General features: G+C 39.5%; 1 long non-coding RNA gene across 1 annotated transcript; it reads right to left on the bottom strand.

Moving 5' to 3' along the window:
* Positions 1–992: 992 nt before the first annotated feature.
* Positions 993–1,408, bottom strand: LOC106087639 (uncharacterized). Its single transcript, XR_001221300.2, has 2 exons — positions 1,213–1,408; positions 993–1,147 (listed from the first exon to the last, which is right to left on the bottom strand). It is a non-coding gene; the product is annotated as an uncharacterized LOC106087639 (long non-coding RNA).
* Between the last annotated feature and the right edge of the window lie 21,324 nt (positions 1,409–22,732).

Below are 22,732 nucleotides of genomic sequence, written 5' to 3'. Positions count from 1 at the left end.
ATTTTTTTCAACGGTGGTTTTCCTCTCCTAATGCTGGCAACATTTGTGAGGTACTATGCCATGTAAAACTTCTCTCCAAAGAGGTGTCGCACAGCGGCACGCCGTTCGGACTCGGTTATAAAAAAGAGGCCCCTTATCATTGAGCTTAAAACTTGGCAAAGGAGGAATACAAGATACTACGAGCGTACTGTGTGAAAGATTAAAGTGCGGCTTTAGACCTGACCAGATATTTACACTGCTCCAAATCCTAGAAAGGGCCCGAGATGGAGAAATCAACACCAACAATATTTTCGTTGACTACAAAGCCAATACGTTCAAAGGTATTTCAACCCAACTCTGGGTGTCCTGTACACTATACAGGACACTGATCATACTCGTGCTCCAAGCATTGGTACTTGCGAAAGCAGATGAGGCGGTGTTGGGAGTGTTTGAGGGAAAAATCCTTCGTAAAATACATGAACCAGTCTGCATTAATGAAGAATATAGGCGTCGTATGAACCGTGAGCTGTATGACGTCGATAGCTTAGTTAAACGCAACAGAATATGATGTAAGCGTTGGCTAGGTCATATTGTCAAAATTGCTGAAGGAGCTCCAAGAAAGAAGTCCGAAACTCCGATGGAGTGACGAAGTGGAGAGCGGCATCTCGAAACTGGGTGGCTGAGATTGGAGAGAAGCGCAGAAGTTCGAGGCGCTCGTACATTCGGCTGGAGGAATAAATTTTCTGCAGTGGCCAATTAAAGTAGAGTAAATGTGCAAAACTCTAAGTAGCTGGCTTCACCAGTTCAACCGCTATCGTGATTTCCCCAGACAGATGGAATCCGAATCCTTGTGGTTGACATTTCATATATTAAAGCGGAACGTTACACAGTTACAATAAAAGTACTTTGATTGTCAACTCCCAAACTTTTAATCTTATTTTGCAAGTTCTTGATTAAGGCTAACTTGTCCTGGTATATCGATATAAAAATCACAAAAAAAACGCAATTTGTAATATATTTTTGCATTGTTTTATTTTAAGTTCTACAAAAGAACAATTAATAAATATAATAAAGACAAGTAAAGATTACTCTTTTAAATCCTTCATGAATCCCTTTTCATCCAACCAGGCACTGACTTTTGAGTACACCAATATGGTTTCGTCGTCCACTCCGAACAAAGAACAAAATTAGTTTCAAATTTAAAATTCTTTTGGTGTTTATATCTTTACATACCTCTCGCTTTGTTCACTGAAAATGTTTACTTGTATTCCATCCGAAGCTCCAAGTGCGAAAAATAGAAGAAAACAAGAAAAGTGCGAAATAATATAAAAATCTGGATTTGGATAATTTGAAAATTGGGATATAATGAAAATATTGAGAAAAAAATCGAAAATAAAGAAAAAATTGGAAAATTTGTGACGAAAATTAAGAAAAAAAACTTAAATATTAGAAAATGACAAAAATAGTAATGCGAAAAAAAATTAAAATTTGGGATATAAAAATTGGGACATATGGGTAAAATATGAAAGAAAATGAAATAAATTGTCGAGTTGTTGTGATCTCTAAGTCCGAAAAATACACAGAAAAAATATAGACCTATATTTGACCGATTAAATGTTGTATTGACTTATAATAAACTTTTCGAACAAGGTGTTAATTGCTTTAATAATTTTTAACAAAGAAATTCGATTTTACAGCAAGAGATTGGTAAACAAGACATTCGTTGAACATATTTTTAATTGTACGAAAATCTTATTTAATAGCATAAATTGTGCATTGATCAATATGTGATCAATGCACAATGTGTGAGAATGCGTCAAATACATGCCTCCCTTCATTCATATACAGACACAAAGTGAAGAATTTGCAGATTTTTATCGTTTCCATTAAATATAATTTATTTAATAGTAAATGCAAAGTAAACAAAATATTGTGAAAAACGTTACTTATACTTTTTTTGTTTCCAAAATGAAAAATGCAAAGACACACTAAGCTATCTAAGAAATGGAATATTAAAGACTGAACAAACATTTAACACTCTCACTTAGTCACACTATCTGGAATAAAAAGTTTTGCACTTGATGTACTTACCTCTTAGCCCGTTTTTACTTGGATTAATTATAGATTCCGAATAATTTATTCATATTTCTTTCTTAAATAAATTAAATTTAATAAATAAGAACGCAAATTATTCGGCCAGGCCGATCTTAGGTTACCCACCGCCAGGAAAAAATAAACCAATTATGAACCCAAAAAGTTATATCGGGACAACGGTCTTCAAATGTGTGATCGGAACTAGATCATATTGCTCGCTTAAAGTGGCAGACTAAGGGACCGTAATCCTTATCTTCCAACCACCGACTGGAAGATGGGATGAGGTTGATGGCAAATACATGCAGCATTTGTACTAAATTCAGGCTGGCCCGCAGATCTTAGCAAGTCTAAAGATGTATTGAAGAGGATGGGTTGCGAATGCAGGAGATTGCTCAGCAGTTGTTGGCGATAACTTTTCTGAGAAACTATCAATCACTCTAATGGCGCTCGCTTTGGCAGACCTTGTTTGCCAAAATATTCTAATTTTTGTATATGAGAAAATTTATTTATCAGCTAGTTGACGTTCTACCACTATTTGGGTCTCTTTAATCTAACCCGTTAGCTAACAACGTGGCCGAGCATCAGATTCTCTTCCATTTTATTGCGAGAAAGTCAAACCTCAACCAGTGCTCAAAAGTTGTAATTAAAGTTTTAATCGGAATTAAATTCATTGTTCTTGTTTCTGCGCTTTGTTCTTCTCGCTTTATTTCCTTTGTCCAGAAAGTATTGCAAATTTTCTAAATTTTTTGTGGTGAAATCGATTCAATGAAGGAGAATTTTTCATCGTTTTGTCTGTAGTAAACCTCACCATAATTTTTTATTGGTCTTTTCCAATAAATTTTTTTTTGCTTATTTTAATATCCAAATATGGTCCGATCTGAACGATATCCAACAAAAAGCTTTAGAGTGCTACCGGAACTCGCTGTGCCACATTTCATCGAAATAGGATGGAAAAATGCTCCTCTTATAGGCTCATTACACAATATCGGGAGATCGGTATATATGGCAGCTAAATCCAATATAGTCCGATCTGTACCATATTTGACAGGAATGGGTAGGGGTTTACCAGAACAGAATGTGCCAAATTTCATCGAAATCGGTTAATTAATGGATCTTTTATGACCTCAATACCCTATAACGGGAGATCGGGTGGTCGGTCTAAGGGCAGCTATATCTAAATATAATCCGATCTGAACTGCACTTCTCAGAATTGAAAAGGTGTCTTGAATTGAATAGAGAGAGAAATAAAGGCAGCTATATCTAAATATAATCCGATCTGAACTGCACTTCACAGAATTGAATAGGGGTCTTGAATTGAATAGAATTCACTGTGCCAAATTTCATCGAAATCCGATGAAAAATTACCAATTTACTGCCTCTAGGCTTTAAGTCTAGAGATCGGTCTATATAAAACTAAAATCCGACTTTATGAGATCATAAGGTGAGATTTATACACAAGGAATACGAAATCATCAAAAATTGTTCGGAAAATTTTTGTATACCCAAGATATCTGGAAAATTATAAAAATCAAAAAAAGGTATTTACCCAATAAATACCCAAGCATTGGGTATTAACCCGTTAGGAACACATCTCTAGACGTGAGCGAAATGTTTCCAAGGCTTTATCTACCAACATGTCTCTTTTTCAATGTAACACGCAACATTTTAAACCTAACAACATCTCTTAGAGCAGACTACTGTAAACATCTTATCAATATAGCGACAATATCGACCACCTGAGTTAACATCGCCAAAGGAACTTCGCGAAAGTAGTTTCAACAAGGGAAAGCAACAACATACAAAGTAAGTCAATGAACTTTTGAATTTTTATACATGTTTCTAAATATATTGGGTTGTCCAAAAAGTAATTGCGGATTTTTCATATAGTCGACGTTGACAAATTTTTTCACAGTTTGTGACTCTGTAATTGCATTCTTTCTTCTGTCAGTTATCAGCTGTTACTTTTAGCTTGCTTTAGAAAAAAAGTATATTTGATTAAAGTTCATTCTAAGTTTTGTTAAAAATGCGTTTACTTTCTTTTAAAAAATCCGCAATTACTTTTTGGTCAACCCAATAAAAGAAAGGGAATAAAAGAGAGAACCCAGATGGTAATTTTTTCCTTGAGTGCTTGGAATTAAAGCAAATTATAGCCTTCATTACTTACTTACTTTACTTTAATTGGCTATGACAGAACATTCGAACCGAACGTAGAACAAGTTTCGGGGAGACCCAGTTTGCGTGTACCACCGTGGTTGCCATCAAAAGACTTTTTTGCTGGAGCTTCTTCATCCATTCTGACAACATGACCTAACCAACGCAACCGTTGTATTTTGATACATGCTACTATGCTATCGCTGTCATACAGCACATAGTTCATACGACGCCTATATCCTCTATTAAGCTCTTAAATATTTCAACGGCCAACCCGTCGGCTCCTGCTGCCTTGTTTTTCTTCAGTCGGGTCACAGCTACTTGGACCTCATTCTGACTAGCAGGTCAACATTCTACACCATCATCAGGGATTGGTTCTGCGACATGCTCTTCGCCACCATCGTCGGACACTAGGAGTTGGGTAAATGGTTTTTCCATTTCCTCAGCACACTATCCGTATCAATTATCTTTGTCTCTGCAGAAACCGGATTTCGCGGTATTTTCCATGGAGTGGGCAATGGTTTGTCACTGCGTCGTTATATCATCGGGACAAGGAGTGCTTTCATCAAGCAGTTGGTCAGTCGAGTGAAGTATGCCGTTGCCATCTATTTTGTTTGCAGCTTTTCAATGTGCGAACCTTTGCTGCAACAAGGTAATGATCCGAATCTATGGTTGCTCTTCGTATCGATCGTACATCTAATTTGCAGGATGAATGCCTTCCATATATTATAACATGATCAATTTTGGTTCTTGCGTATTGATCGGGTGACAACCATGTGGCCGTGTTAATCCTTCGATGTTTGGTGCTGCTAGCTACCTTGTTCTTTGCCGCGGCGAAATCTATTAGCCTCAATGCATTATGGGAACTTTCTTAGTGTTGGCTTAATTTCCCGACTGTTGGGCCAAAGATATTCTCCTTCCCTATCTTTGCATTAAAATCTCCCAGAATGATTTTTATATCATGGGCGGGGCAGCGGTCATATTCTCTCTCTAGACGCTTGTAGAAAATATTTTTGGTCTGCTCGTCCTTGTCTTCCGTCGGGGCATGAACATGCTGGATGAATGCCTTCCATCAATTACAACATGATTAAATTGGGTTTCTTGTGTATTGGTCGGGTGACAACCAAGTATGAATCCCTCGATGTTGAAATCTGGTGCTACAAACTACCATGTTCTTTGCCGCGGCGAAATCTTTTAGCCTCAATCCATTATGGGAACTTTCTTAGTGTTGGCTAAATTTTCCGACTGCTAGGCCAAATATATTTTCCTTCCCTATCTTTGCATTAAAATCTCCCAGAAAGATTTTAATATCATATTCTTTCTCCAGGCGCTTGTAGAAAATCTCTTTGGTCTGCTCGTCCTGTTGAAGAATTTGGCTTTTATGTGGATTGTGGCTAGCCTCTCATCCACCGGAGTAAAACTGAAGACAAGGTGTTTCAGTCTCCGACTACCCACAAATCCACAGCCAAATTCATGCCTCATGTTATGGCAGCTATAGTACACTTCGTCACCATTTGGTGGTGTTGTGACGCCATTCCCGGTCCATCGCACTTCCTGTAAGGTGGTAATATCTGTCATGTACTTCTCCAATACATCTGCCAGTGCGTATACTTCACCTTCTCTATAAAGAATCCGCACATTCCAGTTGCAGATCCGCAAATCATGGTCCTTTTTTCGTATGCGTGGGTCGTCATCTTTTCTTTTATTACTCAGAGTAATTGTCATTTCACGAGGGCGGGTTACTGGTCCAGCGCTCTGCATGGGTTTTGTGAGATTGCACATGTATCCCTTGTGCGAGCGGCTTGCTCTAAGATTCGACGACGAAACTTCCAGTCGCTCCTGATCAGCGAACAGGCCCAGATGTTGCCCATTGGTTATTTAAAGGAGCCAATAACTCGCCTTGTCATCTCGATATCATTGGTACTCAGTATTTAAGTAAGAGTCAGTGCCACCTGACCCGTCATTGAGGCCCTCCTCTCGATATCGCTGACTGCCCGCGGCCGCATTTGCAGCTACTCCGCATAAAAACGAAGCTTTCCACTATTCGCATCATGTGGACGCGCCCGGTAGCTCTCAGCTAAGCTTCCCGTGATAACGATTAACACCACACAAGTCGTGGTTCAAAGTTCCAGCCTGCGTGGTGCTCATAGTTACACTGTGTCTATAGCTTTCATGGCTTTGGAAATGTATCAATGAATGATATGTCCACCCTTTTGTTTTCTCTTGGTTGCTCACATAAGCCGAAAATGAATATTTTTCGATTTCTTTAAACATTTTTGGTTTTTGGTCATAGTGATTGCTTGAGAAATGTTTTTCTTTTATTTTGATCAGTTTTGTTACTGATCATCTTTGTAAATTCACTGATGAAAATTACTGATCATCTTTGAAAATTCAAATTCACGTAAAACTTTTATATTTATCGGTGGCCAAGTGGTAAGGGATCATTGAAGGTTATCGAACCGCCCCTCCGACGAGCAATGTGGCTGGACGTAGATGTGAATTCCCTTCATTCGAACTCCCAAATGACATCATCCACACCCCATTCACATCCAAAAATTCTTACGGATTACAAGAGACCGAAAATCCCCCTACCACAATAAAAAGAGACCCGATAAGCCTTGTGAAGGTGGATCATAAGGTTCAAGGTGAGCGCCAGCGAGGAAGATGGGTAAAATGTACTTCGATAGCAGCAGCTGGTGAAACATCTAAGGAGGAATCGTTTAGGTTGGGTTAAGTTAGTTTGAAAAGAGGGTGCATATACTAATCCGTCATGTCACTGTGGACGCACACCTTAGCCAGCAATAGGCTTATTGCGAGATCTAAAAACTAAAAAGAAGGTTAAAAGCAACCTCGAAAAAGAAAAGTTTAGTTAAGGAATTCCGTCCTAATTGGTTCTGTTACTTGCGAAAGCCGGGCATTGATATAGGAAATGCTTCAACGTCTCATAATCTTCTCCACATGCTATCACTTGCCGCACCGATTTGCATAAGTGAGCTCGTAGTCCTATGTGTCCCGTTATGACGCCAAAAGCTATACTGACCTCCTTCTTTCCTGCTTTCAGTAACACCTTCTCTTCTCACGTTCCGGATCACCCCATAGGATTTTTGCCGTCCTACAGACCATTTCACTGTTCCACAGGGTTGCATGCACGTTTGTCGCCCACTCCCTTAAATCGAACTGAGTCGACCCGAAAGGCATCGGGTTAACCACGTTTATCGATGGCAGTTCTCTAGCCTTCGATACCAAATCATCTCCCCTTTCATTCCCCCTTACCCTTCCTCCCATCCTCGATCCAATCTCCCATCGCCTTAAGTCTCATAGCCGCAGTGATTGCATCACATTTAATCTGTATATCAATGGGTCGGATATCTAGAATAGTCTCCAGTGCCCTAGTGGGCGTGGTCCTCATCGCTCCGCCTATGCACAGAAAACATGTTCTTTAAACCTGTTGTATGGTCCTTATGTTGCACTTTTTCTCCATAGCTGTCCACCAAACCACTGAGACGTAAATAAGTATTGGTCTAATCACGCTTCTGTAGAGCCGGTGGACTATCCCTGGATTTAGGCCCCATTTTGAGCCTACGGCTCGTCTACATAATACCCAATATCTGTGAGCCTTTGCAGTACGCTCTTGAATGTGACACTTCCAATTAAGTTTCCTATTCATGATCATTCATAAGTATTTGACCTTGTAAGATATCGAAATCGTTTTATTGAGGAAACGTGGTGCGTCAAATTGGCCCACCTTCGTTTTTTAAACGCCTGCTCGATGTCAATGCAAACCAACAATGTGTACGTCTTGGCATCGAACGATTCTTCTATTTTATGCGCAACCTCGTGCAGGGCAGTCTCCACCGACCTTCCCTTGATATAGCCATGTTGTTTGTTTTTAAGCAGTTCGCGAGATGTCCTACTCTTTATCATGGTATAGACAATGCGTTCCATGATTTTGAGTTGAAAGAATGTAAGGCTTATAGGCCTGTAGGCTTTTGGTGTCGCATAACTTGCCTTGCCGGGCTTGGGAATAAACACCAACCTTGACTCCTGCCAGGCTTTCGGAGTATATGCAAGTCCTAGATACGCTGTGAAAATAGTGGCCAGATGAGGCGCCAGATGGTCGACCTCCTTTTGTAGTAACGTCGGAAATATTCCATCAGATTCGGATTACTTAAATGGTTTGAAGCTCCTCAAGGCTTCCTTGGCCATAAATTCCGTTATGATAAACCTTCGAACAACATCATTATTCCAAGATTCCATTGTCTCCGTGAGTTCCGTCGTAAAATGGGTCGACATGGGTTTTTGAGAAGAACTTTTTCATTTTGGCGGCCTTATTGACGTTATCGACCTGGTTGCAGAAAAGCTTCCAGGAAGCACGTTTTGCAGCTCTGGTAATACACATCCTAATATATATCCGCCTTTTACGACGTACTCTGTTTAAAAGTCTGCGGAACTCTTTCCCAATGTTGCGAATCCCGGTCATCCAGGGATTTTCTCATTTCCTGTCTGTTTTGCTTTCCTCACCAACCGTTGCAGCTCCGACGTGGGTGGCGGAGTCGGAGAGTCGAAAGGCAGATAAAGTGATGCCAAGTATGATCCACCGTCTCCCTGTCTCACCACTGTTGCATCCGACGTTGACAACTCTGGGGAAATTACATAATTTAAATATTTATGACAAATAACGCAGGTTTTCGGCCGAGTACCGTAGTTAGCATAAAATAATTGGTCGTTGATATGGTTCAGTTCAGAAACTTTGTTTCGGTTCGTCCATGGCGCCTGAATTAAGGCAATATGAATCTTACCCTTGCTGACTTTCTTCATTAGAGCGTGAGCTGTTGTCTCGCTCCATTGGAGGTTTATCTGGATGACCTCAACCCTTGATCCTCCATTAGATGGGCTTCTTGGGAGTTGGTTATGGTCCATCGTCGGCTGCCTGTGCGTTAGGCGGCGTAGAGTTCTCTGTCACTGCACTGCCTGATGTTTCAGCATTAGAATCTTTATCCATCCTAGTCTTCCTAATCTCGAGAAAGTCATTGATGGTTCCGTCGTCGGGTCCTTGTTATTTAGGCTGTGTTGCGTCTCTCGCCCCTAACCTGCCTGATGTTTTAGTATTAGAACACTTTGCTCATCCTAGTCTTCCCAATATTGGGAGAGTCGGTGATTATCTCGTCGTCGTCCCCCTGTCCGCTTTACCTTTCCGTGTCTATCCAAACTTGAAAAAGACAGCCATCTATACTATCAATACATCTATACTCACAGGTCACAATTCGTATGAATGGACCCTTTTCGAGATCAACACATGTTCAATAACTCGTTTACCAAATGCCTCACGTGGGACCGACGATTGCATCCTACCGTATGCTTTCTTGCCACTCCGGCGTAAGTGGGTGGCTCTCTACCATTCTCAGCGACCATCTTCCCCTTCCGTGATGGCTGTGGCATCCTTTTAAAAGTCGCAGTCCTCCATGAAGACCTAGGGGCCGTGCGCGCTTCCTTCATCGCTGTTCCAAATTTGTCTCCCTCCACAGGACAATGTCTGTTGTCTCCATTTTCGGGGGGCTGGCTTGGTCTACCCAGAGTACTTGAAAGCGAGGAGCTCCTTTTCGTCATCAGCATTTTAGCAGTGTTATGCTCTTCGGGATATTTGATTCTCTTTCCAGCTTCCGTAGAAGTGCCTGGAATGTAAGTTCCATCCCTTCCAGCATCCTGCACTTTCGCCCGATTGCGCTGCCGGTACATACTCCTCTGTCTCCTTCGTCGTGCCCCTGATCGCTTTCCCGGTCTGCTTGTGAGATTAGCAAAGCCATCGCTCACCTCTGCCGTCATCCTGCTGCCCTCATCTTTTGATTCAGCTGCGAATCACACTGTCGCTGTCAGAATCCGAGTCGGAAACACCACCTTTACTTAAAGGCTGGGGACGAACTGTGCATCCCTCTGGTTTATCCGTCTCTTTCTCATTAATTAGTCTGACGAATAGTTGTACGCTTGAAGTATTACTCTCGATTACAGGTGCCAAAGCGCACACACTTATAGGAGGGGAGGGAACATTGGGTCTTTGGAGTCCTCCAAAAAGGATTTAAAATTTGTTCCTAATAGGTAGTACCTATTCCGAGATACGGATATATATTTTTTATTCAAAATAGCAAAAATGTTGCTAAAACAATTGTTTTTGTCTGCTGAAAATGGAAAAGCATACATTACTGCTGTTCCAGAAAACATAGGGTTGAAGTTCTATCAAACATTTTCGTCCGCTGTATAAACTTAAAAAATCTGCTGTTTTTAAATACAAAATTCTGCTGAAATATTAAATATTAAAGCAATAATACTGCCGAATTGACAACCCAATTTTTGATCTCTTTAAAAAAAACCCAACAACTTGCGAATGTTCACATCCACTAAATCAACACAGGAGATGTTGTATAGTTTACTCTTCCTCGAAGTCCTCACATCTCCTTCAGAAGTCTTTAGTTCAATCATCATCACGATTCTAAAGGCTAAGCTTACATGTCGCTAGAGGCATACCCACAGATTCCAGTTCCCTTAGAATGTGTAAGGGAGTTCCTAGTCTTCACTAACCTGGGATATCTCTGGGGAATTTTGAATTTTGAACTGTTCAGCAATTTTGTAGAGAGTTTTGCGACTGGCTGTCTGAGAAGATAATTATGCCAATCGTCATTATTGCAAGGATTTCTACTTGATAAACACTATAGTAACCTTTTCGATATTGCCAGTCCAAGTTCTTCAGAGTATACCCCAAAGCCCACCTGGTTGTCTAGTTTGGACCGTGCGTGAAGAAGTATATGTAACTTCATTTACTTGGGATATTGTAGTTCCAATCGATCCTTTCAGGGATATTGGCATAGTAGTTTATATCAAAAAGTGGCTGAGGCAATGCGTAATCCATACTGCCTGGAACATCGGGCATTGTGTCATGATAACACAGTTACATAGGCGCCGCATGACCATAGAGAAAGGTCACTTAGTCTCACACCAGTGGTCGCTGCAATATGTCTAGGCGCAATGTCCAGAGGCATAAGATGTTGCATTAAATTCAGTGTATAAAATGGTTTCGTCTTCTGTACAAATGTGATGCACAAACAAATTATCTTTTGGATTCGGTAGAGTATTGAATAGTAGGAGGACTTTTAAATCGCCGTCCACCAGACTACAACAGCATTATATTTTATAGGCATAGCATTATAGGTCTGACAACTTCAGTATGCACCCAGTGCATGCCACTCGGCTTAAACCCCCAACTTTTGCTAATGGTTCTCTTGCAGGTGTATAGATTTGTATGATTTCACAAGCGTCGTCGTCGTTGCTTTCTGCGCTCTCGTCGTTAGCCAATCACACTTATACCAGTCGGTCGAATACCCCAGTGGTACTCGCAGATGAGCGTGATGGGATTCTTTGCACGAACCTACTAACCCCAGAATCATCGAACTGAATCTGGAAAATAACGGGGTAGTCAACGAACATAAGCGGGATTGTGGCTGGAGCACTTGGAGCAATGTCACTCAGGTACTGGTTTAGGCAAGTTGTGGTCAACTATAAATGTCACTCTTGAATCCCTGTAGACAGGACGACGGGACCTCAGTCACTTTTGTCGACGTAACCGTGACTGATCCGAAGAGGTACGCCAGATTGTTAAACCGTCAATTTGTTGTGCATCCCGAGAGTGACAGGGCTAGGAGGAGAGCCATTCGTCGTATCCGTGCCGAAGAGCTGCCATCACAATTTACCGTGCACAAAGTTACGAATGTCATCCGTGGCGTCAAGTCATCCAAGGCGTTGGGCCCCGACGGAATCTCTACATTGATACTGAAATATCTGGATCAACCTGGAGGGAGTAGAGTGCCTTACGACTCTCCTCAACCTGTGATCTCGCTACTAAAGCCTGGAAAGGAGGAGTAGTATAGACCGATCTCTCTACTCTCACCACTAGCCAAGACGCTTGACGGACTACTCCGCCCGAGGCTCGCTGCAGAATTTCCATTCGCTCTACAACTGATCTATATGCCATCACCGCACACATTTGCAGTGGCTTCAATCAGCCCAGGCCAAGTGATAGGACTATCCTCTTGGCGGCGACGATAGGAAACCTGGAACGAAGGGAAGAGGTTTCCTAAGAGGTTTCCGATCGGATACCTGAACCTTGAAGTCGAGTGCGAGGCACTGTTGCCATCGGGACAGTCTTGGTTTGACGGAACACCAGTATTGCCATCTGGAAGATCATTTTAAACGGATAGATGAACGTGGATGGATGAGGACGTCGAATGTGAACATCTTTACCAACAGTAAAATTTCCATAAGGGCAATTATAACCAGGACGGTAAGGTCACGAACAGTCTTGCAGTGTAAGAAAGAGAATAACGCCTTCTCTGAAGATAGGAAAACGCGAAACGTTTGGGTGCGGGACCATAACGGAGTAAGGGGAAATGAAAGGGCAGACGATTTGGCGATGAAGGCCAGAGGACTGGCGTCAATAAACTTGGTTAACCCAAAGCTTTTCGGATCGATGCAGTCTGAGTTAAGGGAGTGGGCGACGAATGCGCATGTAACCCTGTGGAACAGCGAAACGGTTGGCAGGACGGCGAAAATCCTATGGGGCGATCCAGATCGTGAGAAGACGAAGCTATTACTGAAAGGAGGCAAGAAGGAGGTCACTATAGCTATTGATATCATAACGGGACACATAGGACAACAAGCCCACTTATGTGTAGGGCATGCGGGGAAGATGATGAGACCTTGGAGCATTTCCTTTGTCATTGCCCGGCTTTCGCGTACAACAGATACCGGCACTTAGCTGGAGACACAATACTAGATATGAACCAAATTTGGGGGAGTGGTATTGAAAAAAAATTAAGGATTTTGTAAGTAGCACGGAATTCCTAACTTAAAATTTTCTTTTTAGAGGTTACTTTATAGTTTTTAGAGCGCACAACAAGTCGATTACTGGCTTAGGCGTATGTTCATAGTGGCATGGGGCGGATTAATATCTGCACCCTCTTTTCGACCTAACCTATCCTTACCTAACCAATTTTATGATACTTGACGCAGCGAGTTCTACAAGGCCCCCAATGTTCAAACTTAATATGATGGAGACTGGACCATATTTGGTTATGGTTGTCATATAGGCCGATTTAGGGTCTTAAGCTCATAAAAACCGTATTTGTTATGCAATTTTGCTGAAATATGACACAATGATTTTTCATATCGGGGTACATTTACGTACAGCTGCCATATTGACCGATCTGTCCATCTAAGATCACCCGTAGATACGAATCAAGTATGGTCCGATTTTGTTGCCATATAGTCCGATCTGCCTATTTAGGGTCTTAAGCCCATAACAGGCGCATTTATTATCCGATTTCGCAGTAATTTGGAAAAGGGAGTTTATTAAGGCCATAGAGATCAGTAGCGAATATGGTTCATATCGGGCTATATTTACATATAGCTACCATATACAACGACCTGAGGCTTTGGATCTACAACTGCTGCTTGTCAATGCGATGTATAGTATCCGCCGAAATAGCTGGAATCTGGGACATCCATTCCAACCCAGCCACTCCCTTGGGTGATCGTGCAAGTTTGAAGTATTTTCGCTGGTTTTGTACTCCTTTCTGCTGTTCATGCACTTTACAAATGTTTTGTCATCTGACCTGTGAAAGTATTTCCATACTTGTGGGCTTTTACTTTTCTTTTTATACCCTCCACCATAAGATGGGGGGTATACTAATTTCGTCATTCTGTTTGTAACTACTCGAAATAATCGTCTGAGACCCCATAAAGTATATATATTCTTGATCGTCGTGACATTTTATGTCGATCTAGCCATGTCCGTCCGTCTGTCCGTCCGTCCGTCCGTCCGTCCGTCTGTCTGTCGAAAGCACGCTAACTTCCGAAGGAGTAAAGCTAGCCGCTTGAAATTTTGCACAAATACTTCTTATTAGTGTAGGTCGGTTGGTATTGTAAATGGGCCATATCGGTCCATGTTTTGATATAGCTGCCATATAAACCGATCTTGGGTCTTGACTTCTTGAGCCTCTAGAGTGCGCAATTCTTATCCGATTGGAATGAAATTTTGCACGACTTGTTTTGCTATGATATCCAATAACTGTGCCAAGTATAGTTCAAATCGGTCCATAACCTGATATAGCTGCCATATAAACCGATCTTGGGTCTTGACTTCTTGAGCCTCTAGCGTGCGCAATTCTTATCCGATCAGAATGAAATTTTGCACGACGTGTTTTGTTATGATATCCAACAAGTGGGCCAAGTATGGTTCAAATCGGTCCATAACCTGATATAGCTGCCATATAAACCGATCTTGGGTCTTGACTTCTTGAGCCTCTAGAGTGCGCAATTCTTATCCGATTGGGATGAAATTTTGCACGACGTGTTTTGTTATTATATCCAACAACTGTGCCAAGTATGGTTCAAATCGGTCCATAACCTGATATAGCTGCCATATAAACCGATCTTGGGTCTTGACTTCTTGAGACTCTAGGGGGCGCAATTCTTATCCGAATGGAATGGAATTTCGCACGACGTCTTTTGTTATGATATCCAACAACTATGCCAAGTATGGTTTAAATCGGTGCATAACCTGATATAGCTGCCATATAAACCGATCTTGGGTCTTGACTTCTTGAGCCTCTAGAGGGCACAATTCTTATCCGATTTGAATGAATTTTTGCACGAAGTATTTCGTTACGATATCCAACAACAGTGCCAAGTATGGTTGAAATCGGTCCTTAATCTGATATAGCTGTGATATAAACAGATCTGGGGATTTGACTTCTTGAGCTTCTAGAGGGCGCAATTCCTATCCGATTTGGCTGAAATTTTGCATGACGTATTTTATTTTTACTTTCAACAACTGTGTCAAATAAGGTTCAAATCGGTTCATAACCTGATATAGCTGCCATATAAACCGATCTAGGATCTTGACTTCTTGACCCCTAGAGGTCGCAATTATTATCCGATATGCCTGAAATTTTGTACGACGGATCCTCTCATGGCCATCAACAAACGTGTTTATTATGGTCTGAATCGGTCTATAGCCCGATACAGATCCCATAGAAATTGTTCTCTCTATTTTACTTCGTGAACCCCAATGGGCGCAATTCTTATAGGAATTGTTTGAAATTTTACACAGGTCTCCAACATATAATTTAATTGTGTTCCGAACCGGACCATATCTTGATATCGTTTTAATAGCAGAGCAACTCTTTTCTTATATCCTTTTTTGCCTAAGAAGAGATGCCGGGAAAAGAACTCGACAAATGCGATCGATGGTGGAGGGTATATAAGATTCGGCCCGGCCGAACTTAGCACGCTTTTACTTGTTTTCTTGTGTTCTTTTCGCTCGCCTAATCTTACTCTGAACCTGTGGTGCTGCAATGCCATGTTTGCCTTTCAGCGCTCGTCACACTGAGTATGGTGGAGCTCCCATATATACCATAAATTCAACACATAGTCAAAATACTTCATAACATGTGAGTGAAGATAAATTCCGAATTTAACTAGTGGAGACCCAAACCACCGAACACTGAAAACAGCCCTCGGTTATTGGCATTAGCAGATACTGTAAAGCATGTTAACACACAATTAACTTATGAATACGAAAAAAAAAAATATATAATTTTTTTTATGATAACTTTATTTCACACCGAACACTGAAAACAGCCCTCGGTTATTGGCATTAGCAGATACTGTAAAGCATGTTAACACACAATTAACTTATGAATACGAAAAAAAAAAATATATAATTTTTTTTATGATAACTTTATTTCAAACACGTCAAAAAAAAAAAAAAAACATAAATATAAAGAAGTAATTACGTGCTAAGTTCGGCCGGACCGAATCGGTTTATATGGGATATAAGGCTAAAGGCCGACTCAGTCACCCCCCCCCCCCCCCCCCCCCCCCCCCCCCGAAATTTCTTGTTACTGTGAAATTGGTAAATATACCTCAATTTTTTGAAAATTGTGGTAGCTATGGGTGCAGAAACTGACACATCGGATGCGACAATAAATTTAACACTGATTGCCAACACAGTGCATATATCTTTTGGAAGTTGTATTAATGGCTTCGAAAGCTAGACAGCGGCAACAGCTCTTGCCGCTGCTCCGTGTTCCAGGGTTCGCATTAACGATGAAAAATACCCAAGAATAGAGCCGCCTTAGAAAAATTCTAGCTCGAGTTAGGAAATAGGTATTTTAATGAAATTTGGGTTCGCGTAAAGTAGACGACAGAAACCAGTTACAACAACTTTTCCGTCATGTTTTGCGGGAATTTGGCATGTCAAAAGTCGGTAATTTTTTTATATCCCAAAAATCAAACGAAAAAATTTCTCAAAATTCTTAGGAGTGACATTTCTGGAATGTTTTAATGTCTTGTTGCATTTGATGATTTCTATAAAAAATACATTTATGCCAATAATCCTACGCTTTTAACAGCAGGTTATATTTTATGCCAAAATTATTAAATCCAGCTTTCTTCGCTAACTGGTCATAAAATATTAAGAAAATGATTTGAAATTATTTTTTTTTCATAAATTTTTAAAACTCCAAATATTTGAAAAAATTGCTACGTCAATATAAATTCTCCTAGCATATGCCCGGTCGCTAGGGCGCCCTATAGCCGAGTTTGTAGCGTGCTTGTATTACCAGTACAGGGGTCGTGGGTTCGATTCCGGCCATAAGCCTTGGTCTATCGCTACTGTGGTATCACAATGGACTTAAAATTGTCCAAGTGAATCTGTAAAGGACTGCCACTCTTACCTAACCTAACCATGCCCGGTCGCTTCGTTGCCACCGATAGTAAACCCAATATGAAGGTATAACTGTATCGCAATTTTGAAAGCTTTAGCCTTATCCATAAAGAAAGCTCATTTTGAAAGTTGTAAGTGCCTAAATGTACGAATTAGAAAAAAAAAACTATAGTCGGCCGATAAATACTGTCAAGGTGTAACAATATCCCAATTTTGAGATCTTAGGCTCAATCCGTAAAAACTACCATTTGGTACGTTTTAGTACCTAAATGTTCAAATTTCAAAACAATCTTCTAGCCATCCGTTACATACTGCCAGGATGTACCTGTATCCCTAACTTCACAGATGTAGCTCAGTCTGTAAATAAAGTACCACATTGTACGTTTTAGTACCAAAATGAGCGAATATCAAAAAAAATTTTCTGGTCGCTTGGTACATAGTGCCTAGATGTAACTGTATTCCAAATTTCAGAGCTGTAGCTCAATCCATAAAGAAGGTGCCATATTGTACGTTCAGTACCAAAATGTGTGATCATCAACCAAATTTTTTTTGCCGTCTGCTACACACTACCAAGATGTGCCTATATACTATATCTATATAGCACTTAAGTACTTTTCATTCCACTCCATGTTTTTCGCAACAACAAGCCAAATTTCGAGATTCTAGCTCTACCCTTTCGCCCTATGCAAAGTTCACCTATTTCGTACTTTTTTGTTTTTAAATGTCCAAAAACTCTTTTGGCATCCCAATTTACGTTGCCATAGTGTACCCAAAATTCCAAAATTCAAAGTTCCAGCTCAACTAACAAACAAGGTACCAAAAAGAACCAATTGCGGTACCAAACGTACCATTTTTGCCACTTCTGGTACTATTTTGAGCCCCATCCGTTCGCGCTGGGTAAAAAGTCACCATTTCGTATCTCTTGGTACCTAAACGTACGAATATCACAAAACTCTGTATTATCGCGCACCTACGACCCAAGACCCACATTTGTGCCAAGTTTCGTGACTCTAGCTTTAGCCGTTTGCACTGGGCGTTGATCAGTCAATCAGCCAATCAGTAAATCACGCGTCTCATTTATATATAGAGATAAAATTTTGTCAAAATCGGACAACGGAATATTATGTGTTTCTTGAAATTTGTCTGTAGAAAAAGTTTTAGGAAAACGTTGTTTGGGACTGATAAGCATAAAAAAATACTTTAAAATGTTCATGCAAAATTTAAATTTTGATTTTGTCTTTAGAGAGTTTTTCGCTGAAAGTTAGTCCTAAAAAATTCATTAAAATGTTGTCTTTAGAAAAAATTAAATAGTTTTTTTTTTAAGTTTAGTCTTTAGTAAAAATTTTAAAGAAATTTTATCTTAAAAAATTTCGAGGGGGTCCGGCCCGTGCTAAAGTGCATTTTATTAGAAAAAAATGTCATTAAAATGTTGTGTATACTAGCAATTTCATTACAATTTTGTCCTCAAGAAAAATAATTTTAAGGTGGCCCTGGCTTCAGCAAAATGTTGTCTTTGTAGAATATTATAAATATGAAATTTTGGCTTTATAAAAATGTTAATGAAATTTTTGTTTAGAATAAATTTAATTTTAATTTTTGCATTAGACAAAATCAATACTTAGGACCATGAAACCGGCCTCAAATAACAGCTTATGAAGGCGAGTTTCTAATCCACAGACTTAATTCCAAATAATACTTGCTCTATCGAATTTCGTACAAAAACTTGAAAAAACTAGCAATAATATTCGAAAATTAATTTTTGCGTGAACCACAGTGCAAAAATGGAAATACGTAGAACCATGAAACCAGCCTCAAACAACAGCTTATGAAGACTTGTTTCTAGTCCATGTCGGACTTAATTGCAAGTAATCGTTGCACTACCGAATTTCGGTTAAAAATTTGGAAAAACTAGCAATAATATTCGAAAAAGAAAAATGCAACAAAGTTTATGAGGGAACAACAAAAAGAAGATTAGGTGTACGATTGAGTGAACACGAAGCAGATATAAGAAAAGGAAAAGACAGCACAGCATTGCCACATCATATTAATGAGAGCAAACACACTGCGGATTTGAAGAACGTAAAAATACTGGACAAAGAGAGGATTGAAAACAAAGATATACATTGGAAAGCCTACGAATTCAAGAGAGAATACAAATGTCAATCAACACCAAAGAGGACAAAGACAACACCAAACTACAATCGTCGGTTGCGATAGCTTAAAGCGAAAATACGTTCTGTGATACTAGATTACGTTTTGTTGACAATTAATTAATTATTCATTATTTATACAAAATGTGTGTTTGTGCATTCCCGTTTTTATAAACATAAATGAAAGAAAAATTAATTAATTGTAATCATTGGAGATTGTAATTTTCATAGCCTACTTTGCTCTCCAATAGAAATTCAAAATAAGCAACCCCTGAAGAAGTTGGAAATAAACTGACGAAACGTTGGCAAAAAATAATGTAGTAAATTAGTTTTATTCATTACAAAAACATGACCATAAAGCCCATGAAAATTTTCTATTAAATCCGAAAGATCATTTTGGCGCTGATCACTGTGCAAAAATGGAAATACTTAGGACTATAAAACCTGTCTCAAACAACAGGTTATAATAGATTACCCTATGGTCTGCACCCGAACAATATCCGATTGTATAAATTATTTCAAAACCAAAAAAAACAAGTAAAAGCGTGCTAAGTTCGGCCGGGCCGAATCTTATATACCCTCCACCATGGATCGCATTTGTCGAGTTCTTTTCCTGGCATCTCTTCTTAGGCAAAAAAGGATATAAGAAAAGAGTTGCTCTGCTATTAAAACGATATCAAGATATGGTCCGGTTCGGAGCACAATTAAATTATATGTTGGAGACCTGTGTAAAATTTTAGCTAATTCGTATAAGAATTGCGCCCATTGGGGCTTACGAAGTAAAATAGAGAGAACGATTTATATGGAATCTGTATCGGGCTATAGACCGATTCAGACCATAATAAAAACGTTTCTTGATGGTCATGAGAGTATCCATCGTACAAAATTTCAGGCATATCGGATAATAATTGCGACCTCTAGGGGTCAAGAAGTCAAGATCCTAGATCGGTTTATATGGCAGCTATATCAGGTTATGAACCGATTTGAACCTTATTTGACACAGTTGTTGAAAGTAAAAATAAAATACGTCATGCAAAATTTCAGCCAAATCGGATAGGAATTGCGCCCTCTAGAAGCTCAAGAAGTCAAATCCCCAGATCTGTTTATATCACAGCTATATCAGATTAAGGACCGATTTCAACCATACTTGGCACTGTTGTTGGATATCGTAACGAAATACTTCGTGCAAAAATTCATTCAAATCGGATAAGAATTGTGCCCTCTAGAGGCTCAAGAAGTCAAGACCCAAGATCGGTTTATATGGCAGCTATATCAGGTTATGCACCGATTTAAACCATACTTGGCATAGTTGTTGGATATCATAACAAAAGACGTCGTGCGAAATTCCATTCCATTCGGATAAGAATTGCGCCCTCTAGAGGGTCAAGAAGTCAAGACCCAAGATCGGTTTATATGCTAGCTATATCATGTTATGGACCGATTTGAACCATACTTGGCGGTGTTGTTGGATATCATAGCAAAACACGTCATGCAAAATTTCATTCCAATCGGATAAGAATTGCGCACTCTACAGGCTCAAGAAGTCAAGACCCAAGATCGGTTTATATGGCAGCTATATCAGGTTATGAACCGATTTGAACCATACTTGGCACACTTGTTGGATATCATAACAAAACACGTCGTGCAAAATTTCATTCTGATCGGATAAGAATTGCGCACGCTAGAGGCTCAAGAAGTCAAGACCCAAGATCGGTTTATATGGCAGCTATATCAGGTTATGAACCGATTTCAACCATACTTGGCACAGTTGTTGGATATCATAGCAAAACACGTCATGCAAAATTTCATTCCAATCGGATAAGAATTGCGCACTCTACAGGCTCAAGAAGTCAAGACCCAAGATCGGTTTATATGGCAGCTATATCAAAACATGGACCGATATGGCCCATTTACAATACCAACCGACCTACACTAATAAGAAGTATTTGTGCAAAATTTCAAGCGGCTAGCTTTACTCCTTCGGAAGTTAGCGTGCTTTCGACAGACAGACGGACGGACGGACGGACAGACGGACGGACATGGCTAGATCGACATAAAATGTCGCGACGATCAAGAATATATATACTTTATGGGGTCTCAGACGAATATTTCGAGTAGTTACAAACAGAATGACGAAATTAGTATACCCCCCATCTTATGGTGGAGGGTATAAAAATTGAGCGCAAAACATGGCGATATATGGGGTGCTTAACTAAAACTGGAACGAAGTCAATATCGTTCTCCTTGGATCAAAATAATGGTATGTGCAAAGTTTTATGGTAATTCGACAATAAATGCGACCTGTACCTTGATCGCAATAACACATGGATAGACCGACGGCCGTAGTTATATCGAATCAAGGAGATTTTTTTAAGCCGTTTGGTATACTTAACAATGGGTCTATCTCGTCTCCTTCTTAACGTTGCAAACAAATACACAATGTTATAATACCCTAGGGTATAAAAAAACCAAAAAAATCCTTCAAAAATTCAGGCTATATATTTCCTGTTCTCTAAAGGGATTCTGAATTGACAACTTTGACTTGAAAACGAGTTATTGCCGTTCAAGTAAATTAACTTAGAAATTGCAATATGCAAAAACAGATTTTGAAAAGAATTTAGAAATCCGAAATGGGAACTTTGTTGCCCTTGAACCTTCTGTAGGAAAGTGTTATAGGAACTAAGCCTTCTTAAACACACGTGAAAAATCTTGAAGTAATACAAAAGAAATGCTTAAAAATTATAAAGACTGCCGGTACCAACATCACTGCTTCATTCTGAAACTAAATAATAGAAAATTCCTGACTTCATAGACAAATTTAATTCACATCAATTTGTAAAAACGGTTGTTCTAATTATCCATTGAAAAGTTTCCGTATTGAATCCAATTAGTTAAATTCTTTTGTTTTAAACTATAGTTTTTCAAATTTGAAGCTTCCATAAGGATATTTTTGTTAATCCATTAACGACGAATGGGTAAAAATGCTAATAGAGCTATCTTGGAATAATTCTGGCTTGAGAAAGGAAAAAGGAATCCCAATGCAGTTGAAACTGGTAGAATAACATTTCCCCTCCTACAAGCCCATGTTTTGGGAGAAATTTGGCCAGTCAATGCAATGTTTTACAGCTAAAAAATTCGAACAAAAAAATTTCTGAAAATTCTTGGGAGTGAGATATCTGGAAACTGTCTTAGAGTCTTGTTGCATAAGCCTACTACTTTTGTCAACAGGTGCAATTTTATTGGATTGCCCAAAAAGTAATTGCGGATTTTTCATATAGTCGGCGTTGACAAATTTTTTCACAGCTTGTGACTCTGTAATTGCATTCTTTCTTCTGTCAGTTATCAGCTGTTACTTTTAGCTTGCTTTAGAAATAAAGTGGTAAAAAAAGTATATTTGATAAAAGTTCATTCTAAGTTTTATTAAAAATGCATTTACTTTCTTTTAAAAAATCCGCAATTTCTTTTTGGGCAACCCAATATGTTTTAGTCATTAAAATTCACTTTTATTCGCCAAATGAACATAAAATATTAGAAAAAATGTTTTGTTTTGTAAAAACATGCTAGCTTAGGATATAAGATTTTT

The sequence above is a fragment of the Stomoxys calcitrans genome, chromosome 3 (assembly GCF_963082655.1).
Source record: "Stomoxys calcitrans chromosome 3, idStoCalc2.1, whole genome shotgun sequence".
In the NCBI taxonomy this organism is placed as follows: Eukaryota; Metazoa; Arthropoda; class Insecta; order Diptera; family Muscidae; genus Stomoxys; species Stomoxys calcitrans.
Note: the sequence above shows the minus strand (reverse complement) of the source record. Positions and strands in the feature narration are given on the sequence as shown.